Genomic DNA, 8,635 nt, shown 5'->3' on the forward strand with positions numbered 1-8,635 from the left:
TGGGAGTGAACCTACTTTGCGCAGGTCTACGAGAGCTAGGTATCCTGTGGATAGGCTGAAATATGATGGATTTACAGCCATTCACTATGCATATATGGTCAAAGTGATACAGGAACCAGAACCCACATCTTTTGAGCAAGCCATGGGAAAAGAAAAATGGGAGAAAGCCATGGATGAAGAAATGGATGCCTTGGAAGAAAATGCTACATGGGAGTTAGTACCTTTGCCTAAAGGTAAGAATGCAATTGGCTGTAAGTGGGTTTATAAGGTGAAGCACAATGCAGATGGTTCTGTGAACAGATACAAGGCAAGATTAGTAGTCAAGGGGTATGCACAAACATATGGCATTGACTATGAAGAAACATTCAGTCCAGTTGCAAGGATGGCAACTGTGAGAGCAGTCATTGCTATGGCCGCATCAAAGGGATGGTCTTTACATCAGATGGATGTAAAGAATGCCTTGTGCATGGTGATTTGCAAGAAGAGGTCTATATGGAGCAGCCACCAGGTTATGTGCATGTTGTTCATCCTGAGTTTGTTTGCAGGTTGAAGAAAGCCTTGTATGGCTTGAAGCAAGCACCTAGAGCATGGTCTGACAAGATAGGACAGTACCTTGTCACTATTGGCTTTCAGATTTCCAAGGCAGATTTCTCACTTTATGTGAGAAAAACAGAGAAAGGTATTATGCTACTTGTTATTTATGTTGATGATTTGATTATGACAGGTGACAGTGATGAAGATATCCTTCATGTGAAAATGCTATTGAAGCAGAAGTTTGAGATGAAGGATTTGGGAGAGCTGCGTTATTTCTTGGGCATTGAGGTGATTAGATCACCAAGTGGGATACAGCTCTTGCAGAGGCAGTATGGATTGGACATGCTGTCCAAATATGGGATGACAGGCTGTAAGCCTATTTCAGTTCCTTTGGAGCAGAATGTGAAGCTGAGCACAGATGCAGGTGAGCTTCTAAAAGACCCTACTATGTACAGACGCATAGTAGGAAGTTTGATTTATATGACTATTACCAGGCTAGATTTGAGCTATGTTGTTGGATTGGTAAGTCAGTTTATGCAGGCTCCAAGGAAATCGCATTTGGATGCGGCTAGACGCATACTCAGGTATGTGAAGTCCACATTGCAGTATGGACTATTTTATGAGACTGGGGTTCAGATACAGCTGCATGGATACACTGATGTTGATTGGGCTGGTAGCATTTCTGATAGACGATCTACCAGTGGATATGTGTTCTCTTTTGGGAGTGCTGCAGTCACTTGGAGCAGCAAGAAACAGCCTACAGTTGCCTTGTCGAGCACAGAGGCCGAGTACAGGGGTGCAGCAATGGCTGCATGTGAGGTAGCTTGGTTGCATAAGCTACTTTATGATATGCATCAGCCTACAGATGGACCGGTTGTCATTTATTGTGACAACATGAGCAGTATACATTTGACAAATAACCCAGTCTATCATGCTAGAACAAAGCACATTGAGGTGCATTATCACTATGTGCGGGAGAGGGTTTTACTAGGTCTTATTGATCTAGTTTATGTCAGCACAGAGGATCAGGTAGCTGACATATTCACGAAGGCATTGGGCGCAGAGAAGCTGCGCAAGTTCAAAGACCTGCTTGGTGTGCAGGAATTGGAATTGAGCTCGAGGGGGAGTGTTGAGATATCGAGCTCCACTCGTGATACGCCAGGATGACCGTTGAGTACTTATGTCACCGACTTGTCAGTTGCAGACGCGGTTGGTACACCGCCGATGAATAATAGCTACATGATAGCTATCCTTATCTACTCTAGTTCGTGGCTCAGTTAGTATGCCACCTTAGTTAGTTGAGTTTGGTTTTGAGACCCGTATAGGGTTCTTCTATTTCTTTGTAAGAGAGTTCTTTTGGCTTACACAACTAAGAAGAGGAAAACTGTTTTCAGCCTCCACCCTTGTGTGTCTTCCCCCATTGTGCAAGCAAGAAAGCTACAAGTGAGACTCCTTCCTTCTCTCCCACAATCTTGACAGAAAGCCTCACTTGGATGTAGTTAAATGCATATTGAGGTATATGAGGTCCATTCTGCATTATGGACTTTTTTATGAGGTAGGTAAGGATATACATATGTTTGGATACATAGATGTAGATTGGACTGGTAGCATGTGTGACAAAAGATCTATCAACAAATACATGTTTTCCCTTAGTAGTGCAACAACTACGTGGAGTAGCAAAAAGCAGCCTACATTTTCTTTATTGAGTATAGAGGTGTTGCTATGGCAACATGTGAGGTGGTATGGCTGCAAAAGCTATTGGATGATTCGGATGTACAAGGAGATAGTCTAGTTGTCATTCACTATAACAACATGAGCATCATACAATTAGTGAGGAACCCAGTGTTCCATGCTAGAACAAAACACATTGAGGTACATCACCACTTTGTGAGAGATAAGGTACTTGCAAGAGAGATTGACTTGGTATATGTCAGCGCACACAGGATCAGTTAGCTAACATTTTCACAAAGGCATTGGGTGTAGAGAAGCCTCGAAAGTTTCAAAGCTTACTTGAGTTGCAAAGATATAATTGAGCTTGAGGGGGAGTGTTGAGATGGCAAGTTCAACATGTGCAAACATTGATGATGGACCGCCTGGTTAGATTGGTCTGCATGTCTATACTTAGCTCGTAAATGGTCATTATGATCCTTACATATCCATTGACTTATCACTAATTATATTTAGTTTGTTAAACTTACTAAAGCTGGCATAGTTATAGTACCAATCGATTAGTATAATTAATTATGTATTGTTTGACTCAGTAGACCATTTTTCTTTATGTTATATCTTATCCTTACTTTGTATACATTATATTGCATGTGAAAGAAAAAGAAAAAACTAGCAAAAAAACATTTTGGACTCCATCTCTCTTCTTGTCTTATTGAGTGAGCTTCCTCTTGTGTGTATGGTGTGTGTTTGGCACATCAACTCAAGCAATTCCCCCAACCATGCGATTTTTAACAACCACATCTCTCAAAAGTGGGTGTTCATATATTCAGCAGGCCCTCTGAGATTGGCCCCATGCCAAAGTACTATATCATAGAAAGAGATGGAAGGGTTGACAATTTGAAATAGGTAATCACAACCTCTCAATTTTTTCCTCTCCAAAAAATTTCATGAACTTGCTTACTTGGGAGTCCATATTTAAGTACTATGTAAAGGAAGGGATTGAGGGCATGGATTGCGAGGTGAGAGGGAGGTAGAAAGCAAGCTATAAAAAATGAGAATCAAATACTTATGGATTTATACAAGGTCTAAGATAAGACCATTAAAAAATTTGAAATTTTAGTAAGCATCAAAACATAGGAGATAATAGAAGTAGTCAAACAAATACACTTTTTGCATCCAATTAAAAAGTTTAAAAGATCACTATCCACACTTCCCACCATTAATGTTATACATTCACCCACTTTTAATAAGCTCTAATAATTATTCATTAACACTTTTTCCACCAATCTATTTGGCATATGAATCTCAATGTCGAAGGAGGATCCCCCGTCTTCATTAGACACTAGATAGATCTGATTGCCTATTTTTTAAATCCATTGTTGATAATGGAAGCATATATGATAGTGGAGGAACATGCAATCAAGTATAAAAATGTTATGCTACTACTAGGCACCCTACATGAGTATACATCACCTCTATGGATATTATCTACCTTATCCTAAGCTTATCCAAAAATAGATATGAAGAACACTTTACCTTTGCAAATAAATATAGAAGGACAATGATGCAAATTAGTAGCCTTGAAAATATGCATGAAAACATGTATTGGCACAAACCAAGCAAAGCCCACACATCTTGAAGCTTTGAATAACTTTGTGGAGTTGTGAATATCATTTAACATCTTTGTTAATAATAGATACATTAACCACCAATTAGGGATCAACGATAGGCAATGAAGAAGTTCAAGAGAACCACATGGATTTAGAGATGAACATGGATCAAAGAGATAGGCACCTGATATTTATACTAAAAATAGACTTGAGAAGGCTTTGTGAAGACTTCCCAACCATCAATTGTTTGCCTATATCAACTTGCAAAGCTTCAAACATTTTGGTTAGGATCCTCAAGGGTTGTTCCTTTATTAAATTTGATGGAAAATATATATGTAATGATGGAATGTACATATAAGTAGATGAAATTTATGATTGCAAAGCAACTAAAGCAAGAAAGAGAGTATTGCCATGAAGACTTATAATTAGACGGGAATATATGATGTGCATCATTGGGGCCAAGATTTAAATCATTTGCACTATAAACATGTTATACTATTGCAACTAGATCATTGTCTCAAACCTTCTTAAAATTGAGCAATCTATCTTTCCAATTATTCTTCAATTTACTCAACGTCTTACGCAAGGAGGGCCTGTTGCTCTTGGTTACATGCACATCTATGAATTTTTTTAAAGGTTGCTTCTATCCATAGACCATATCCTTTGTATTATGAACAAAAATAGACTCGATAGAATCTCAAGAACATGGTTGATGAATTGCAAATGCCATCAGAATGAATCAAAAAGGAGATACTTCTAGTCTCCTTCTAGTTCTTGGGAGGGAGAAGGCAAGGAGTAGACTGTAAGAAAGAAAGGAATGATAACTATGGAGCACTAACTGAGAATAGTTACTTTGAGGCTATGGCTATGGTTGTGGAAGAGAGGAGACAGTGGAAAGATTTGATGGATGCATTAATGGAATGGAAAGAGAGAATTCCAAAAGAAGTAGTAGTTCTTAGAGAAACATACAAAAAATATTATCTCTGATCATGCACAACATGAAATGAGTTTTTGGAGAAAATTTTGGCCTTTTTGAGAGGAAGAAAAAAAAAAGACAAAATTTTCCATATACTATTAAATGCCTTGTCGGGCTCACCTAGCATGGGGGATATGTTGCCCCATAGGTAAATGTTGGGGGCGGAGGGGAGTAGGGGTCCAAGTCTACTTATGGTGGACCTAAGGGGGAATTAAAAAGCGAGTGAATAAAATGTGCACACTACCCCCTCTCCGATTGGTCACCTCAAATATCTTATGATTAGGAGAGTCATTAATGCTTAAGTTCAAGGATCCTTTTTAGTCCATATTGTTATAATCCCTAGTAGAGATTATAAAGGTGACTATAAAGTGGATAGAGAGAGAGAGAGAGAGAGAGAGAGAGAGAGAGAGAGAGAGAGAGAGAGCTCCTTGATGAAAGGGACAATGTAACTACATATTGAAAGTATTGCCAAATAAATGTTTAGGCAAAAAGTAATGCCCCTTCACAAACACCTTTACTTTTTGTAACCCTCTTGTTTTTCAGGGTGTTTGCTACAGATCGGTATCCCTCTTTGGCTTTCTTAAAAAGAATTGAGGTAGAAAAAAATGATAACTCCACTACCTATCTCAATCTCCATGTCACATAGTCTCAACCTCTATGATAACTCCATTATCTATCTCAATCCCCATGTCACATAGAGGTAATCTCAACCTTATCTGCTCACAAGTTGCTAGTGCTACTTGTCTATACTATGTTTATGTGCTTAATAATACTAATGTAGGTTGTTTCTTATTGCTCCAACTCACCATAGCTGAATCAAATGAAAAACATACACACTAGTAGATCTTCTATCTATCCAAACAAGGTGGGCTTGATTCCTTTCTCATGGAATAAGTCATAACTCATTGTATTCTTTACATATCTCAACACTTTTCTTATATATTAAGTGTGATTTTTATGGCTTTTACATAAGCTCACTTATCACTTCAATTGCATAACTCAAGTTTGTGACCTTGTTATGGTTAAGTTTTGATGAGCATTCACAAGTCACAAAATAGTACATGATGGGCCATAAGGGCTTGGTGTCATCATTTTTTTAAGTTCAAGTTTATTTGGTCCTCCTTTTCACTACTACTAGTATTACACAAGATATTTCATTCTTTTGTGTAGAATTTTTTATATTAGTCATTTTTACACGTAAGAGCCCTTACAATCTTCTTTATATACTAGGATATATAGCACATATTGGTTTTGTGCATATATTCCTCTATGTAGGTAGCTTTTGCATCAGATACAATCAATCGCCATGGTTGGAAGCAACGATGTATTACGTATGTTGGTTTTTTAGGAAAAGTTGGATGGAAACAACTATCCATTGTGGGCTTATATGATGTGTTATGTATTGGTTACAAAGGGGCTTTAGAACAAAGGGGCTTTATGAAATAGAAATAGTTGATGGTCATGATGCTATAGGTTTAGATTTTTCTCTAGTTGATGGTAGAGTGCCATCACCATCTACTCCTAAGTAGATTCTTGGGATACCAAAGATGAAAAGGCTCATGTTTTGATTGCATTGTCTATTAAACATACTATGAACCCACATATTCAATCATCTAAGACAATTAAGAATGCTTGGAATACTCTTACATTTTTGTATTAAGAAAAAAATAGTTTCTTACATGCATAAGCAGTTAGAAAGGGAACATATGGATGAAGGCGACTCCATTGATGACTAATTTTTTGACAAATGCAAAAAATTTTAAGAAGTATTTTATTGTAACATATGAGATTTTTCCAAATAGTTCACTTGTGCATATTGTTCTCAATGGTCTTTTTTATTCTTATCAAGGATGGTAATCTATACCACAATAGTGTCCCAATTGTTCTTACACATGGTGTTGCATACTTCCCTACACTCTTTATACCTAGAGTTCTAACACAAGGGATTCATCATCCATAGACTCATCTTCTAAACACTCACCCATAGGGTTTTTTACTTTTGCTATTTCTACCTTCTTTTATACACTCCTAAACCTATCCCTCCATGGGCTATAAATCCAAGTGCTTTCTTCATTTTCTTGAGGAGTACACATGTCTTCAATATGTAGATTTCTTTGAGTATTATTTGTTGCAATTTTCTTCCCATAACCATCACCATCACTGCTCTCATAAGCATCCAAATCAACTATAGCTTTAGGATTGTACCATGACTCATATTCATGAATCTTACATCTTTTCTTATGTAGACCTATCTGGTGATTGGATCATAATATTTGTAACCCTTCTTCTCATTTGGATAGCCAAGGAAATTACATTTGGTAGTCTTTGGTTCTATTTTCTTGCTTAAGTCATAAGGAATATGAACATAGAATACACAACTAAGCACCCTAAAATATACAACTATAGGTGTTCTCCCATACATCTTCTCATACGGTTATAAGTGATAAGTCAATGCTATAGGAGTCACGTTTATAATATGAACTATTGTATGTACTACATTAGCCTAATAGGTCAATGACATAAGCATTTGGCTCATCATAGCTCTTTCAACTTTAGCAATGATCTTATTTTTTCTTTCTACAACACCATTCTACTGTGATGTATATCTACATGTAATCTATCTCTTAATCTGTAATATTTCCACGCAATTAAAAGTTAGTTGGTCAATTAATAAGTTAGTAAAATTACTAACTAAAGTAAAAACTAACTTTAAATAATTAAAGATTTTTATTTAATTAAAGTATTTTTTTAAAAAAAACCAAGTCATAATCTGATATTTTTCACGGATTAACAAGGACCATAGCCACCCTTCACAGAAGTTACAACGTGAACGAGAGTTATGAGCCATATTAATCACTAGTGTTCATATGTATAGTATGGATGGTCCAAAAATATTAGATTTTGGGCAAAACTAGTATATTTTAGATATTGTCCTAAAAAGATATGGAGATTTCTAGAACTGGATGTCATATTTTAAAAATAAGTAAGTGATGTTTTAGCTAGTTTTGGAGATTTTATTAAAAAGAAAAAAAAAGAGATTAGTGAAATCGTGCGTGCCATGATCACAGTTTACAGGCAATAAACAACACTTCGAACAGGAAGAAGAAAAATGAGTGATTTGAAAGATTTCTAATCAAGTGTCTTGGGGTTTTACCCCCCTTTTGGAGCCAATGAAACCATCAGATTTATGATTTGAGCATTAGATCACTTATTTTTTCAATATCCTCTCCACAAAGAGCTCTTCTTCTCAACCACAACCCCTCTTCTCTTGTTTAGCTATAAATATGAGGCATGGGAGACATAAGGAAGCACAAGGAGACCCCGAGATGCTGAGAGAGAGAGAGAGAGAGAGAGAGAGAGAGAGAGAGAGAGAGAGAGAGAGAGGAGTTACCTCAATTCCCCCTATCTCGGTCTTCGACTAAGCTATCTTCTCTTACGCTCTCCCATCTCAAATTCATTCCTCCTTCTTTATTTCTCGAGTCCACTTGCGAATGATGGCCCCCAAGTGAAGAATGTTGCATGCGAATGGCAATCCCACAACTAGCAACAAAGATTCGAGTGAGGGTATCACCACCAATACAACTACAGTACCGGATGTAAATAATACATTTCTAAGTTGTTAGCTACTTGCTTTGATTTCCACATGAGACACATAAGGCCCCGCACTACACCACACGAGAATGGGTTATTGAAAAGAATAAATTCATCGCAAATATTCGAAAGATGGAGTTTACGAAGTGCATGTATCAAGGAAAGTTAATTACACCTAGTTGCATATGGCTTATTCGTTGACAGAGAAATTACAAGGAATAATCGGTCAGGGGTTATGAATGGCATAATCGTAAAA

Source organism: Lygodium microphyllum, chromosome 2, assembly GCF_053477565.2.
Source record: "Lygodium microphyllum isolate KBCC chromosome 2, Lygodium_microphyllum_v1.1.10, whole genome shotgun sequence".
Lineage (NCBI taxonomy): Eukaryota > Viridiplantae > Streptophyta > Polypodiopsida > Schizaeales > Lygodiaceae > Lygodium > Lygodium microphyllum.